Raw genomic sequence first — 17,066 nt, 5'->3', positions numbered from 1 at the left:
ATTTAGTAGCATTAAGTGCATTCACACTGTTATTCAATAGTAGGTTTATATTTTAAAGCTTAGTTTGGGTATTGTATTTGAAAATTTATTTCATGGGTCCTGTTCGGTTGGCCCGTATATTGGAAAGGGCTCTTAGTGGCAGTTTACAGAATCATTAAGGCCGGGTGAAGAAGAAGGGACTCACTAAGTTGTCATAGTTCACGGGATCATTGAAGGAGCAGAAGGAAGACTCCAGGCTGAGCTGGTAGGAATCACTTCTGGAGCCACACTTTCAACTGGCTTGTGGGGGGAGACAGAGCCGTCTCTGCAGAAGAACCGGGCTGCCCAGCCCAGGTTTGGAAGCCGCTGATGAGGATTGAGGATTCTTGGCTTTTGCTGCTGGCGCCAGAAGAACCATCATCTTGCTCGCCATCACTGCTGCATGGGCTGACCTGCCTGTGCTGGAGTCTCTCTTTCCTGGTTTCCTAGGAGTGCTCCTGCTTGGGAAACCTAGGGCACATGCAGATCTCAAGTTGAAAAGGAGTCTAGCAAAAGTCCCCGTTAGCTTTCTAGCCACCATTGTGTTGTAAGACATGCTAGAGTGGGGTTGTGTGAGTGTTGAGAATAAATCTGCTGCACCTGCCATAGCTCTTTCAAAAATGAAATATTTGTACTTGAACCAGCACCTCTGCCTCGTGTTTCCTATTTGTGGCCTTGGCAGTTCAAAGGAGACTAGAATTCCTCATATTCCTTTTGTTCTTTGGCTGACTTATTAAAAGGAGTCCTGCCCCAGAGGACTTACTAATTGAGGTTATGTTGTAGTAACATTTTAGGGAGGGGTCCCCAGGAGAAGTTTTCTCGAAAAAATTGAGATGCCTTTGCCTTGATCTAATTGAGCATTTTCCTATATTAGCAGTGCTTACAGACTTTTTTTTAAAAAAAATATTTTGTTAATCACTTACTTTTAGCATTCATGTTTTATAAGAAAACTTTACATATGGTGAATTTAACTATAATGTGATAGAAATGTTTAACATCCTGAAGTAGGAAGTCAGGTACATGAATACTGGATTGTTTATCAATATAGTATGTTTGTGAAATTTCTAATGTTTCTTAAATGTTCCATTATTTTTCCTTCCTTTTTGTATCTATAATTATTACAAGACTTCTGGCTGTCATAATTTCTTACCAGTCAGAAATTTGAAGAAATCACATAACAATATAAAAGGATGATAATACACATATGGTTTCTTGACTTTCATACTGTTGTCAGATGCTAGAACCTTCTGTATTTCTATATTGCTGGGCATTTAAGAGCTTAAATATCAAATATTGGAGGTGGGCTGGTGTGGCTCAGTGGTTGAGCATCAACCTATGAGCCAGGAGATCATGGTTCAATTCCTGGTTAGGGCGCATGCTCAGATTGTGGGCTCAAATCCCAGTAGGGGGTGTGCAGGAGGCAGCTGATCAATGATTCTCTCTCATCATTGATGTTTTTTCTCTTTCTCCCTCTCCCTTTCTCTCTGAAATCAATACAAAATATATTTAAAAAAATCAGACATTGGAATTGTGGCTTTAGTGCAAGTTTCTGTGCTTCAAAATATATATGTATCTATGTACACACACACGCACACACACACACACACACACACAATTTACCTCAGTTTTGAAATTTGCATTTGTAACAGTTCTGGTGGTACTGTTTGCCTTATGAAGAATTAAGAGGCCTGGTACTGTTTCAGTAAAACTGTCTCATAGGTATGATTGAAACAGTTTTATTAGCAACATATGGGACATGAAGAAGCCACAGAGGGGAGTTTGGAGTGTGAGGGTGCTGGTCTGTCTTTTTTGGCATGTAATTATATCAGTCCTCATGCATGGTGTTATTTGTTGCTGCCTAGGGAATATAGGAAAATAACTTCTAATGTGGTGAAACAAAAAAATCAGAATAAATTATAATTACTGGATTTACAGGGAATTATTTGCATGAAAGATGTATTTTTCCAAACTGAATGTTTTTTTGTATTTTAAAGTTTATTCAGTCTTTTAAATTAAAAATGCAGTTTTTCAATAAGTTGAATTTTTGGAACAACTGTACATAATAAATGCCTAGCTGAGTTTCATAAATACAAGGAAGAGATTTGTTTTCCTTATCATAATGTATGGTTCTATTTAATTAGTTTTACTAAATATTTATTAATTTTTAGAGGTACTTGTAACATTGAAATGATTACAGTATGCCAATTACTTTAGTAGATGCCATACAGAGGGCAGTATCAGTCACAGCCTGTGGGTTATGGAGTTTAAGTCTGTAAAAGCAATCACAGGGCGGGTGATGTTTAAATAGTCAGTGATGGGTCTGATAGACACACGTCGGCAAAGTGGTTTCCTCTGGGAAAGAGGGAGGGAAATGGGATCAGGGATGGGTGCACAGAAGCTTCAACTGTAAGTGTGTGTGTGCGTGTGTGCGTGCGTGTGTGTGCGCGTGTGTGCGTGTGTGCGTGTGTGCATGCATATGTGTGCGTGCGTGTGTGCATGTGTGTGTGTGTGTGTGTGTGTGTGTGTGTAACTTCCCTTTCTGCTAAGATTTACTGATTATCAGAGATGTTTAAACCAGAGATTCAGGTTGAGCCACCAAGGTAGTGAAATAAATTTTTTCATCTTCCCTTCCTCCAGTTATTTCATGGCTTGCTCAGGAAACTGCGAAGGTAGGGTGGTGAGTTGAAAGAGATGGAGGGACAAGCTTGGAGGGCTGGATTCTAGAAAAGCCCTGCAGAAAAAGGCACTGGCGTGTTTTCAGACATCACCTCAAATCTGCTAACCACCTGGAGCCTTAGGTTAAATGTGAGCATTTATATTATTGTCTACTCTGAAATACTTCTTTATCGGTGATTTCTCTGTCTTCATGTAGGAAAGTACTGGAAGTCAAGCTTTCTTTTTTGTAGATTTACATTTAGCCTCAAGATTGGTCTCAGTCATAGAGAGACCTAAGCCTCCAAAATGGATCATTCTTACACTGAGTAATCTCATCCCAATGGCCAGTCTGGTTTCTCCTGTATGCTGGTAAAGTAATATTGGGAGCCAAGCTGTTCAGTATTTAGATTGCAGTGATTAAGAAAGCAGCATGGATTATATGTTTATTTCTAGAGTGTGAGCAAATAGGGTCACCCTTGAAGTGCTTTTCAAATGCTTGTGCCTACTGTCATGTTCTATGACATGATGATTTTATCTAAAAGCTATTTCTATGCAGTTACTTTTTTTTAACAGAAGACCAAACCTCTGCTTGAAAATGTAAGGAAAATTTTTATATTCACTCTCTTTGAAAATCAGGTAGAAAGGTTTGACTATTCTATGGAGAAAAAGAAGTACAGTTGAATAGTTTGGTTCTATCTTGAAAACAATATTTAATAAGAATTAGAGTTGTATCTTTAGTAAAGGTGATTTCAGACCTATAAGAAGAAGGAAAACCTCTGTGAACTCTGCCAAATGAAATATAAATAGTAGTAATCTTGTCTGTTATTTAATTAGGTTTTTCTTTCCTACCAGATTGTTAAAAGAGAAGCTAAGAAATATATTTCATCCAATTGAATTTAACTGCTATTACTTTTTTTCTTGAGTAAACAACCTTATGAACAGTGTAAAGTCTTAACTTGATTGATCAAGATTTAACTAGATTGTCATTTACAACTAAGAATGTCCATGAAAGTTCAGAGAATAATTGAAATAATGAATGGCATTATAATATTAAGATTTCGTTAAGCATATTGTATGAATTAATTAAAATAATCCATCTGTACTATAAAATGATGATTGATGGATTGCTGCCTTATATTTGTGAAGTTCTGTGTGTATAGTTATAATTTTTCACAAATGTAATTATTTATATTTTTTACATATGCTGTTTCATTTTATCATCACAACAGTTTTAGAAGTAGGTGGAGTAGGTGAGATTTTTCTTTACTAAATGAGGAAAACTCAGTAGTTTAGTAATTAAATGGTTTATTCATGGGTTGGGCTGCGCTAAAACCAGGGCTTATGAATTCTGTAATGTGTCTTAGTCAGAATCCAGGAAACTTGGGTTTTTCTGGTGTACTGATTCTTTTTTTCTGTTTATTTTGTTTTGGTGTGTTTCATTATATTTCTTCCACTGCTTGGTAGACAAAACAGAGCAAATTCTATATGGTCAGTTTGTTGTAAGTAGTATTTTTGACTGTAGATTTGGAGGTGAGAAAGATAAAACTTGACCCAAATGACATTTTTCTATTATGTCTGTATTTATTAATTTGTTACAATGTTTTATTATGCAGAAAAGCTAAGAAGTAACTTGATACCATCCACACTTTTGAAATTAGGGCAAAGTTTTGGTGAGTGAGATACAATTGCCTTCGTTCCCTTTTTTAGAAAAAATTTTTAACAAATTTTTTTATTGGCATCTTATTGGCATGTAGCATTATGTTAGCTTTAGGGATATTTAGCATTTATGTAACATAATGTTTCAATATATGTGTATATTGCATAATGATCACTACAATAAGTCATCACCACACATAGTTACACAATTTTTTTTCTTGTGATGATAACTTTTAAGATTTCCTTCCTTATCAACTTTTAATATACAATACAGTATTATTAACTGTAATCACCAGGCTGTACATTACATTCTCATGACTTATTTACTTTATAGCAAGAAGTTTGTACCTTTTGACCACCTTTTCCCATTTTGTCCACACTCTACCCCCAACCCCTGCCTCTTCTAACCACCAGTCTGTTCTCTGTAACTATAAGGTTTTTGTTTGTTTGTTTGCTTTTAGATTCCGCTGGTAAGTGTCTTTATTTGTCTGAGTCATGTTGTTGTACATGCAGGATTTTCTTCCTTTTTATCGCTGAATAATATTTCATTTCATGCACGTACTTTATTGTCTTTATTCCTCTATTGATGGACATTTAGGTTATTCCCATCTCGTGGCTATTGTAAATAATGCTGCTACGTACAAGGGAGTGCAGATAGCTTTTCGAGTTAGTGTTTTTGTTTCCTTCAGATAAATACCCAGAAGTTCAACTTCTGGATCATATGATAGTTCCATTTTCTAATTTTCTGAGGAAACTTCATACTGTTTTTTTGTAGTGAATGCACCAATTTACATTCTCACCAGCAGTGCACTAGCATTCCCTTTTCTCTGCATGCTTGCCAGCACTTGTTATTTCTTATCTTTTTGATGATAGCCATTCACACAGGTGTGAGGTGATATCTCATTGTGGTTTAGATTTGTATTTCCCTAGTGATTCATGATGTTGAGCATCTTTTTATGCCTGTTGACCATCTGTATTTTTTTCTTTAGAAAAATGTCTATTCATATCCTCTGCCCATTTTAAATTGGATTTTTTTTGAAATGTTGCTAATGAGTTGTATGGATTCTTTGTGTAATTTGGATATTAATGCCTTATCAGATATGTGGTTTGCAGATATTTTTTGTAGGTTGTCTTTTCATTATGTTGATGGTTTCCTTTGCCTAGCAGAAGCTTTTTCATTTGGTATAGTTTCACCTATTCATTTTTGCTTTTGTTGCCTTTGATTTTGTTATCAAATAAAGAAATTGTCACCAAGACTGATGTCAAGAAACCGTTTCCCTATATTTTACTCTAGGAGTTTTATAGTTTTAGGTCTTATGTTCAAAGTCTTTAATCCATTTTGAGTGAAATTTGTGTGTGGTAAAAATAGGGTCTAGTTTGATTTGAAGATATTTTTATTTATTGATTTTAGAGACAGAGAGAAAGGGAGGGAGGAAGGAAGAATGGATGGAGGGAGAGTGGGAAGGAGGGAGAGAGAGAGAAAGAAACATCAAATTGTTGTTCCACTCTTTAATGTATTCATTGGTTGCCTCTTGTACATGGCCTGACCTGGGATCAAAGTCGCAACCTTGGCGAATCGGGAAAATGCTCTAACCAACTGAGCTACCTGGTCAGGGCAACATCATTTATTGAAGAGACTGTGCTTTCCCCATTGGCTCCCTTTGTTCTAAATTAATCGGTCATATAGTCATGGGGTTATTTCTGGGGTCTTTATTCTGTTCCATTGATCTATGTGTCTGTTTTTATGCCAGTACCATACTGTTTTGATTACTGTAGCTTTGCAATATATATAATTTAAAGTCAGGAAGCTTAGTGCTCCCAGCTTTGCTCTTTTTTCTTAAGTTTGCTTTGTCTATTCATGGTCCTTTCTGGTTTTGTACAGACTGTAGCATTGTTTGTTCTATTCTTTTGAAGACCTGCCTCAAGCCAGATGCTGGCAGCCTGACTCTTCCTGAGTTTTACTCATCTTTCCACATTATGGTTTTTAGAATGATTTTATTTTTAACATCTTTTTGAGCATATTATACCTTTAAATGTAATCAAAAGTAACTCTGAGTATTTATTTAAATAAAATATCAGTTAGTGTAGTTTATGAACAGAACCACAAAAAGATATATACATATATGTCTTGCTTAGGTATACATAAACATTAAAAAATGGAAACTTTGGTCATTAGAAAGCAGTGTTTACTTATTAAATATAATATAGTAATGTTATTAACTAATCTTCTTTTAGTAATATGTAATTTATTCAAAGGATATTATGACTTGCCTGTAATAGTTAATATAACTTAGTTACTGAAATGCCTTATTTAGGGCATGTGAATAATTGTAATCAAAGGTTTAGGCCACTAGTAGGGCTAAGTAACCTCTTTTTTTGTCCTTCAGTGGCAGCAAAATCTAACTTCCATGTGTTTTGCTACTTACATATGTCTTTTGGGAGATTTTGAAAAACCAAAGTCCTCCTCCTGTGGAAGTGTTAAAAATCCTAAGAAGCTTTTTTTGAGATAAAGTTTGTCCCCTTTCAATTATTAAATGCGCTTTTCTCTTATCTGTGAATTTCACCTTCAGTTTACTGGCAGCTGCTATTTCGGGTTAGGATCATAGAATTATGATTAACTCCTTGCAATCTGGCTTTGGTCCCACCTTTGTACTGGCACTGCACTCTTGAAGGTCACTGGTGACCACATTCTAGCCAATGGTAGAGGATTTCCCCCCCTCAGCTCTCAATCTCCTTGACATGCTAATGCCACCTGACCTTGGCTTTTCTATTGCATGTACTTTGGATTTCTGCTCTGAGCTTGGCTGCCCACACATTTTTCATAACACCTGTCTTCTCTTATGGGTGGGTCTTGTCCTTGCCCTTTGCTAGGTATTTGCCTACTGCATTTTGAATATTACAACTTTAGTTCTCCTTTCTTTGCATTTGTGTCATAGATAAATCATCATTTTTCTTACATGTCACTCTGATGGCTGCTGCTGGCAGTTCTCAGAGCTCCACTTCACATCAGTGCCCATCACCCAAAGCCAGTCCTGCCCTCGCACCTGCTTTTATTTAGATGTCCTTTTGCGTCCGAGCAGACCTTGACCAAGCATCTCCTTCAGTGTGTTTTCTCCTCGGAATCTCTGGGTTTCTTTTAAAGAAGCATTCTCAATACCTTGACATTTTTTATTTGGATAAGGGTGTCTCCAAATGTCTCTAATGTCCTTGAGTCTTTTTGAAGATGTTTCTTAAATTTGTACTGTTCTCCTCATTTCTTCCTGTTCTCCAAAGTATTTTATAGTGTGTGAAACACTTTAAAATGTATTTTTTTTTTCTATTTAAAATAACATAACCAAATTGTAAAATAGGAAGGCTAGCGTTTATTACTCCGGTTTGCAGGTCAGGAAATATGTACTGAAAGAGGTGACTTGTCTGAGGTATCAGTGCTGGGTAAGGGAAGAGGTATTACTAAAGCCAAGGAAATGTGACTTTAAGTCTGTACCTGTGCCCAATCAAGGACTATTGTAATTTCCCATTAAATGGTATTTCACCTTCCAGCCATCTGCTTTCATTTACTTTCCTTATAGGGCTAGAGTGATATCTGTATAACCAGACACAGTAGCAGCTACTACAGATTGGTACAGTATCTTAGTTACTGTGCTAGATAATATGATTTAATTTTCAGAACTGCTGTGCAGGGTAGATATTATTATTTCCATTTTATAAATAAGTAAACTTAAAGCTTACAGGAGTTGAATAACTTGCTAGTCATTATGTGTGGTTCGGGGAGAGTGAGGGGAGGAATTCAAACTCTGGCCCCCATCTCTGTCCTTTATAGTTCTTTTTACAACCACATTCTGCTCTTTATTCAAGTCCTGATGTTCCTCTTCTCTCTGAGAACTTACTACGGTTTTCTCTTGCCTACTCAATCCCATTTATACCCCTTTTATCAACTTTTCAGGACCCTTAATAATTTGTTCATAAGTTTCCTCCCCGTTATTTCTTCAGTAACATTTAGTGAGCCCTTTGCTCTTGGCCTTGTTCTCTTTCCACACAGACCTTATGTAGTCTCACTTTCTCAGGTCATGCCGTTTTCTCCCTGTACAGAATTATTTCACATCCACCTCCTTACCTATCCATTGTCACCCCTTAACCTTCCCCTCACTGCAACACTGAGTGAGCACTTAAAGCACACATGATAGTTGTTAATATAGATCGATGCATGTGCCTTGCTGGGGAGGTGAGCAGGTAATAGGAGGAGTCAGCCTGAATTCCCCATTCTGATTTGAGAGCACAGGCAGAGGGAGGTGTACACTGGTTGCTATGACAGCGCCCAGGAGGATGTGATTAATTTTACCTGAGTGGTTTGGGGAGATGTGACAGAGAAGTGACATTTGAGCGATATCCTTAAAGAAGGGGGTGGAGGAGGAGGAGGTGAGGAGAAAGTGGAAGAGGAAGAGTTATTTTCCAGGTGGAGAAGTGGGGGGGAGGAGGGCATTTTGGAAAAAGGAAATATTGTATGAATAGAGTAATGAAATCACAAATATATGTGCCACATGTTGTAGTGTGAACATTAAAGACATTTGTTGCAGAGCTATGCAAAGTTGCCAGTAGGCCTCAGTGACTGGCCTTCCCCTACGTGGAGTCATTGCAGTCCAGGGTCTAGTGTTTGACCTTACACTTTCAGGCACCTGATATGCTAGGCCCCCTGAGAATGGATGTCTCTCGGGGCAGGCTCACATTAGGCATGCTCCTAGAAATTGATATACAGATTCTCTCTCTCTCTCTCTCTCTCTCTCTCTCTCTCTCTCGCTCTCTCTCTCTTTCTCTCTCTCGTTTACATATACGGATATAGTCTTAGAGTAATAGCATATTAAAGTAGTATGCTTAGCTAAAGATTACAAAGTTGAATTTTCCTCCATTCAGTTCACACATGAAGATTTTTCTTTCAAAATAAATTTAGACCTTCCTCCTGTCTTATATATATATATATATGTTTGTGCACTTGTCAATTTGTTAATTTCCAATGAGAACTGCAACTGTCCAGCAGATTGGATTGCTTGATTTGGCAGATCAGTCCATAGGAAGGCTTCTTGGGACACCAGGTTGTTAATATGGAGGTCAACTGATGACTGAGAAATACAGCTGTCAAGTTGACCCAGCGTTTCTGACCAGCGCACTGTCTTTCTTCTGGCAAGATACATGGGAGCCATGGTGCCAGAGACCCCCGTTGAGCATGGAAAGAGGACCCAAGGGTTATTTGTTTGAAGAGGTATCTTTCAACTGAGTTAGCTTGAGGCTCCCTTACCCACCGTAGGCAGAGATTTGCCAAGTAAACCATATTATTTGAGTCAACTCAGCCCAGGTTTCCTCTCCTGTGGCTTAGTTTGATCTGTGAACATTGGCCTCGGCTGCTTCTCTGCTTCCTTTGCTCACCAGTCCTCCCTTCCTCCACCTTCTTTTGGATGCATTTTCCCTTTAGATGTTGAGACATTCTGTCAACTTACAGAGAAGTCTTAAGAGCTAGAGAAGCAGAGAGATTTTCATATTTCTTTTTGATTTATCTTGTTTTTATTTTAAGTCACATTCCCTTATTTTCAGTCACTTGGGGCTACAAATCAGGAATGATGAATAGCCCCTTTAAGCCAAGAGGATGAGATTTATTGGTGGTGGGATGTTGGGGATAAAGCTGGAAAGAAAAGTTGGGACCAAATTGTAAAGGGTCTGGGATGCCATACTAAAGAGTTTAGATTTTAAAGTTTTTTCAATTCAGTTCTCTCCTCTGTACCCCACCCCCCCACCCCCAACTCCCAATAATGTCTTCTTTTAGCTTTTTAATTTTTATCTATATAAAACTATTGATATCTTACTGTAGAACATGTGATAATGGATCTCCTTAAGATATCTTGATATCTTTAAGAGGTCGTATCTTTTTTTTTACTTCCTTTATGTTTTGACAGATACATATTAGGTGATATTATCTGTGTTTTAAACACTGGTTGCTTGAGACCTTAAGTTCTGCTTCTGCCTAAATCTCATCTTGCTTTTTAAGTTCAGGCTGTTTTCAGATCTTCCTCTTTTATCCACCAGTTGTGTGTGTGTGTGTGTGTGTGTGTGTGTGTGTGTGTGTGTGTGTGTTTAGACAAGGTATTTCTTTTTCTATTAGTATGTAATGTTTCTTTTTTATATTATTATTTAATGTTTTCATCGTGGTGCTTATGGATATGAATAGCTCTCATTGATTATCACATACCTGTCTTTTTTCTCTCTAGGTTCCGTATATTTGGGTGGGCCTCCTATTTGTTCCTTAAGCATTTTATAATACCTAGCCCAGTTGAATATCAAGCAATACTTTGATAATATAATACCATTTTAAAGCCAGAAGGTGTCTTCGTCTAGTTCAGTACTCTCATTTTCTACATGAGGAAAGTGAGATTCAGGGCAACTCTAATTTACTAGAGCACATGGCTAGTATAGCCATGAGCAGAACCCCGGTGCAGTCACACCAGGTCCAGCCGCCTTTGCAATACACTACATTTGTTCCCCATTTGACTGAAAGATATTCTATTGGGATGAAAGGAACCTTCAAAGAACACTTATATCGATGTACAGTCTTCAAAACCATTATATTAAAACTTAAAAATTAGCAGGTTTCCTTGTGAGTGCTGGGAAGAGCAGAGTTTTGAGTGTTTTAGATCTTACTGGAGTACGTAGAAAACCAAGTGAGAGGGACATAGGGATAGAGCTCACATGTTGAACGTTCTCTGTTTTTGCCAAGCAACGTACAGGTGTTTTACCTCAGCTACTGATTGTGACAGTCCTGTGAACTGGTAGTTGTACCCATTTTGCTCGTGAGCAAAGTGAGACTCAGAGAGGTGAAGCAATCTTGCAAGTAGAACTAGAAGATATGGGTTGTGAGCCCAGGTCTACATGACTACAAAGACCATGCTCCTCCAACTGTGCTTCGTTGTTACAGCCCTTGGCCAAAGCCAAGCATAGCAACTTCAGCAAAGGCACCACTAAGTGCAGCAGCCCTGCCCCACGGTCTGTAGCAGTGGTGATGAATGTTGGTGCTCCGGCTGGGTGGCGCTGCCTGACTCACTCTCACGTTTTTCTAACCATGGTTTGTGGCTCATATTTGTGACCTTTTATATGTACATGTATCTTGTGTCACTGTTCCCATTTCCATTCTGTGGGAGACCAGCACCATGTTAAAAGCCCACATCTCGTTTTTGCTTTTACCTACAACCTTTCTTTCCATCTTGTTAATGCTTCTCCTTTCTCCCCTTTCTCTCTCCACTCTTCACTCTTGGTATGGAGAGAAAACTAGGTGTGTTTTATCAGAGTACTTGAATGGCTCCGCTTCATTCCCCCTTCCCCTATGACTTCTTCTATGTTGGTATGAAGAATCATGGGCCAATAAAACAAAAAGAAGGCAATACATAATCACATTATTTGTCTTCCAGCAAAACACTTTTCTGAAATGGCAAGATGTATGCAATTCATAACTTCTAGAAAGTTTATCATTCATATTTATAAAATCTTTGTTTTGGTGTTAGATGCACTTACTTCAAATTTCAAAGAATTATTTTAAAATGCTTTTGAACCATCTCCCTAAGAGCTTTCCACACTGTATAAAGAGTACACTTTTTAGCATTTCCTTTTGCATACCTGCAGTTTGCATCATCTTTGAGATTATTTACCACTTTTTTGCAAGTCATATGTGGAGGCTCAGGCAACAAATGTCAGTATGTACTACGTGGGTTTCAAAAAGCAACTGGGGAAGTTATGTTTCACCTTTTCAAAGAGTTGTTATCTGGGCTTTCCCCCACTTCAGAGCAAAAGCAGATGTAAACCAAGGATGTGAATCAATATACATATTTTTGAATATATATCTTCTTTTGGGTTTTGCCAGTGATCTTTTTGTTAAAATATCACCCCACCCTCCTCAAAATTAAGAATGTTTCTGGTAAATAGCTTACTATAATTTGGTGATTTCCATTGCTTTGCTTGTTCAGTTAAATTATTATGGATTGTTTCTTAAAAAGAACAACACAGTCGTGAGATGGGGAATTAGAGCTGTGGCATTTGATTAAATGTGTTCATAGGGGAAAATATGCTAAGAAGGCATTAGAATGTCCCCTGTATGCCAAAAAGTCCATTAGCCTGGTAAGCTGTACAGAGGGAGGTAACTCAAGGGAATATCCTAAGGTGGAAGGTATTGGATAACAAGAAAACAAATAAGAGAGAATAGTTTTTGTGTGTTTTTCTTTAGCATGGGAATTACAGTCCCTTCTCTGAGTAGAAGAGCTCAAACCCTATTCCACTATGTTGAGATGTCATTTTTATTTATTTAGATTTTGCTTTTTGTTTAATTAAAGGTTGGAATAAGATGACGTGTTTTTTGTTTTAATATAGTTTATTGATTTTTTACAGAGAGGAAGGGAGAGAGATAGAGAGTTAGAAACATCGATGAGAGAGAAACATCTATCAGCTGCCTCCTGCACACCCCCCACTGGGGATGTGCCCTCAACCAAGGTACATGCCCTTGATTGGAATTGAACCTGGCCGACAGGTTCACAGGCCGACACTGTAGCCACTGAGCCAAATCGGTTAGGGCATGTTGTTGTTTTTTAATCCTACACCTGATATATTGCAAAAAAATTTAAGATTTTGTTTAGTGGTCTTTGTGTTATTTATCCCTTCAGGTTTTAAATTTCATATGATCAGTGCCTTTTTTAGGACATTATACCTTATAATTATCGTCTTATTAAGTATATGATGGCATTGAAGATGTGTAAGACAGTTTAATGTCTTCTATTTTTTCTACATAGTGAGTACTAGACAATTACTAGTTGAATTAATGAATGAATAAAGGGTTAAAAATACAGAAATATCTGAAGCAAATATGATTTTCTATTTTGAGTCAGACTCACGATTTCTATGATGTTGCCCTACCAAGTTCTTCAAATACAGATTTGCATTAAATAATAATCATATACTTACTACATAAAAACTCATTATAAAAATAATAAGAGAAGAGTGAAGAAATTTAAAAAACGATTTGTACCCCAATAAATAATCATTATAATTTAGAACATGACTTCAGACATTGTTTCTCCTTTCCATGAACACATACCCACAAACATACACACCCATGTACATACCCATGTACATACATATATTTATAGGTGGAGAAATAAGAGAAAAATGTTACGATTAGAATTATTCTATATACAATTTTTGTTTAAGTAAAATATTACTTTGTTTTAAAGGAAGTAAAAGTAAATTAAAGCCAAAGAAGTTGCAGTAATTAAGTGTGATTCTTTATAATAAAAAATTCCTAAGTAAATTAAAGTTGAAAAAAATGATGAAAATATTAAGGCATTAGGATCATTATATTTAAAAAAATAACTATATGTTATGGTATCAGTGTATTTTCTGTAATGAAAGGTAAGAAATTAACATAGTTTCTTTTTCTACTTCCTAATTCTTATTAGTTATATTAAATTTGTACCTTGTCAAGTTGTGTAGCACTTGTATTCTTTTTTGTAACTATTTTTCACATTTAGTCTTAGTTTCATATTTAAAAGCAATTGGTTGCTTCCTGCTCTTTTGTCACTTCAAATTTGTCTTGGGAAGTGGTTCCTGACAAAATTCCATTCTCAGCAACTGATGCCCTCTAACAAGTACTGCATTTTTTTAGGAGAATAAATTTCTTTGGTCAGTAGATTGAGAAACTGAATCCTGTAGAGTAAAATCAAGTCTTGGCTTATATAGCTTGATTATAGAATATAGTTTGCTAATTTAGTTTAAGTGCAGCCCTTGACATTTAAGAGTGTTCTTTTCTTTTAGTTGTGTATTTTTAAAAGATTGGTGGATTGTTTGTGCCTCAGCAGCAGAAACCTGGAATGCCTAGTCACTCTCAAATATATGACAAAGGAGGCAAGAACATACAATGGAGTAAAAAGCGTCTCTTCAATAAATGGTGATGGGAAAATTGGAGAGGTACATGCAAAAAAAAAAAAGAAAAAAGAAACTTACACTATACACAAGCATAAACTCAAAATGGATAAAAAAAAAACCCAAAACCTTAAATGTAAGTTGCAAAACCATAAAAATCCTAGAAAAAAAACATAAATTCGCAGTAAATTCTCAGGCATTTTGTGTAGCAATATTTTTGCTGATATATCTTCTAGGGCAGGGGTAACAAAGGAAAAAATAAACACATGGATGACAGAAAACTAAGAAGCTTCTGCACAGCCAAAGAAACCGTCAACAACATGAAAAGGAAACCCACTGTATGGGATAACACACATCTGATAATGGGTGAATTCCCCAAAATATGTAAAGAAATCATACAACTCAACACCAGAAAGACGAACAATCCAATTAAAAAATGGGCAAAGTACCTGAATAGACACTTCTCCAAAGAGGACGTATAGATGGTCCATAGACATATGAAAAAATGCTCAACATCACTGAACATCAGGAGATGCAAATTAAAACTACAATGAGGTATCACCTCACACCTGCCAGAATGGCTGCCACCTGTAACCCAACAAGCAACAAGTACTGGTGAGGAACACAGAGTGGTACAGCTACTGTGGGAAACAGGATTGAGTTACCTGACTGGTTTTGTACTAAGTAGTCTGTTTTTTGTTGTTTTTGTAGCTTTAATCTTTTTTTATTTTACTTTATTTCAGCTTTTTCTTTAGCCTGCCAATATGCCTTCTCCTCACTTTAAAAAAGTGTCATATCTTTTCTTAGATATTTTATTCTTTTCTTTGGGCCTCTTTGAAATAGCTCATATTCTCTGTAATTTCTTTAAGATCATGGAAAACTTTTCTTCAACTTGCCTATATCCTTCCACCCAATTTTTGGTAGTTCTACATAAATTCTTTGCTGATTCTTTTCTGACTCTAACTCATTTTTTATGGGTTCAGTTCTATTAAAGAACAGGTATTGCCTGAAAAATGTTTGAGGCCAGATGCAAGTATGGAGTAGTTGGGAGAGGGGATCAATGGCATCAGTTTGTACTTCCATTTTGGATTTTTTTTTTCTTAAAACACTCCTTCACACAAGACATTTCCCTTGTTCTGGGGATATGTCTCACCTCAGCTTGCAGTGCGGTCAAGGTCACTGTAACCTTGAGATTCTGTGGGTCATCGGAGTCTATGTAGTACCTGGTTTGGTGCTAACTGCTTCCCTTCTCTTTTACCTCATTTGGCAGTCTCTCTGAGTTAGGAAACTAGATCATTGATAATAAAAATGTCATGTTGGTTTTTCTGTCTAGTATAGATATGATGTTCTAGAGAAACTTTTCTTATTCTCTCAGGTAGATATTTAAGTATAATATCTCTAATCAGAATTTCCTTGAATGGGCTTTACTAGTAGAACTGTCCCAACTTTAGGGACATTTTTTTTCCTGTTGAGGGGACGTGGTTTAGCTCTTAGCATCACTCCTCATTTAGATTCCAGATACATAATTTGGCAGAATTTTTTTTTTTATAGTTTGTGGTTTGTGGTTGTGGCTGTGTCTTTGTTTCATTGATGAGGGGTATTCACTTTTTGTTAAGGTTTTTTTTGTTAGTCTCTCTCTGGACTAAAGACTCAGGTACAAGTATCTTCCTTCTTTCATGTTTTTTAGTTTAGTTTTTTGTTTGTTTTGTTTTACTGTCTCTGATGGCTCCTTTTTTGCTCTCTCTCCTTCCTTCCAACCCTCTCTTTCTCTACCTTCCCTTTCTCTACCCTCTCCCACTCTTTAGCTACCTACCCCATACATTAGGAACTTTTTATAAACCCTGTTTTCAGTCCATTTTCTCTAGTTTAATTTTGTCTTTTCGAGTGATTTTATCTAATCCCATGTCTTTCATCTTCACCTCTATTCTAATGATCTTTTTTTTTGTTTGTTTTCTACTTTCGGTTTTGAGATATAGTTGACATACAGCACTGTGGATGTTGAAGGTATTCAGCATAATGACTTGATTCACATATATTATGAAGTGACTACCACAGTAAGTTTAGTTAACATCTATCATCCCATATTGTAATGATTTTTAGACTAGCAGTTTGGCATTGACTTCTGAGCTCCATCTGTTTAGTAAATACCTATAATACCTCAAAGTTCACATTCAAAATAAAATTGTTTATCTTCCTTGCAAAATGTGGTGATATTTACAACCTTATTTAATGGAATTTTTGTTCCCTCAAATTATTAAGGCTAAAGATATTTCAGTCAACCATGCTTTTCCCAACTAATCATTTATCACTTCTGATTAATATCTATTTCTCCTGTGTTCACTATGTCCTCTCATTGAGAGTGAAAGTCCATTGGAAGAGGAGAACTGCCACAAAGCTTTACATTTAATATACAGTTAACTGAAAAAGTTGATTTTGAATTATTTGAAAGTTAATTTTAGCTTTAATAAAAATCTTTTATAAAGATGGTCTTGCTCTCTTTACCTAAAATATTTTGGTAATTTAACGTATTTTGTCCCAAGTCACCTTGTTTAAATGATAGTTTTTTGGTATACTTTTACCTCCTGGCTTTTTTTATTTTTCTAGATCACTCTTTCTAAATTCTTATATCTATGAAATGTTTAAGACCATACACTTTTTAGTTTTCTTTTACTATCCCCCTCCTCTAAATTTTTATTGTTTCCTAAACGATCCAGCTCTTAGTCAGGGTTAATGCCCTGGCCGGTGTGCCTCATCTTGTAGACCAAAAGTTGCGGTTTCGATTACTGGATAAA

General features: G+C 36.5%; 1 protein-coding gene across 1 annotated transcript in view; it reads left to right on the top strand.

The window, feature by feature from the left end:
- The first annotated feature begins 16,232 nt into the window (after positions 1-16,232).
- The window catches only part of GTDC1 (glycosyltransferase like domain containing 1), a 315,221-nt gene continuing 314,387 nt past the window's right edge, over positions 16,233-17,066 (top strand). Inside the window, exon 1 of the mRNA XM_015567145.1 lies at positions 16,233-16,328. The gene's annotated coding sequence lies outside the window, so the exon portion shown is untranslated. The remainder of the gene's footprint in view (positions 16,329-17,066) is intronic.

This window comes from Myotis davidii, unplaced genomic scaffold, assembly GCF_000327345.1.
Source record: "Myotis davidii unplaced genomic scaffold, ASM32734v1 scaffold560, whole genome shotgun sequence".
Lineage (NCBI taxonomy): Eukaryota > Metazoa > Chordata > Mammalia > Chiroptera > Vespertilionidae > Myotis > Myotis davidii.
The sequence above is the reverse complement of the archived record's forward strand: the minus strand, read 5'-3'. Positions and strand labels throughout refer to the sequence as shown.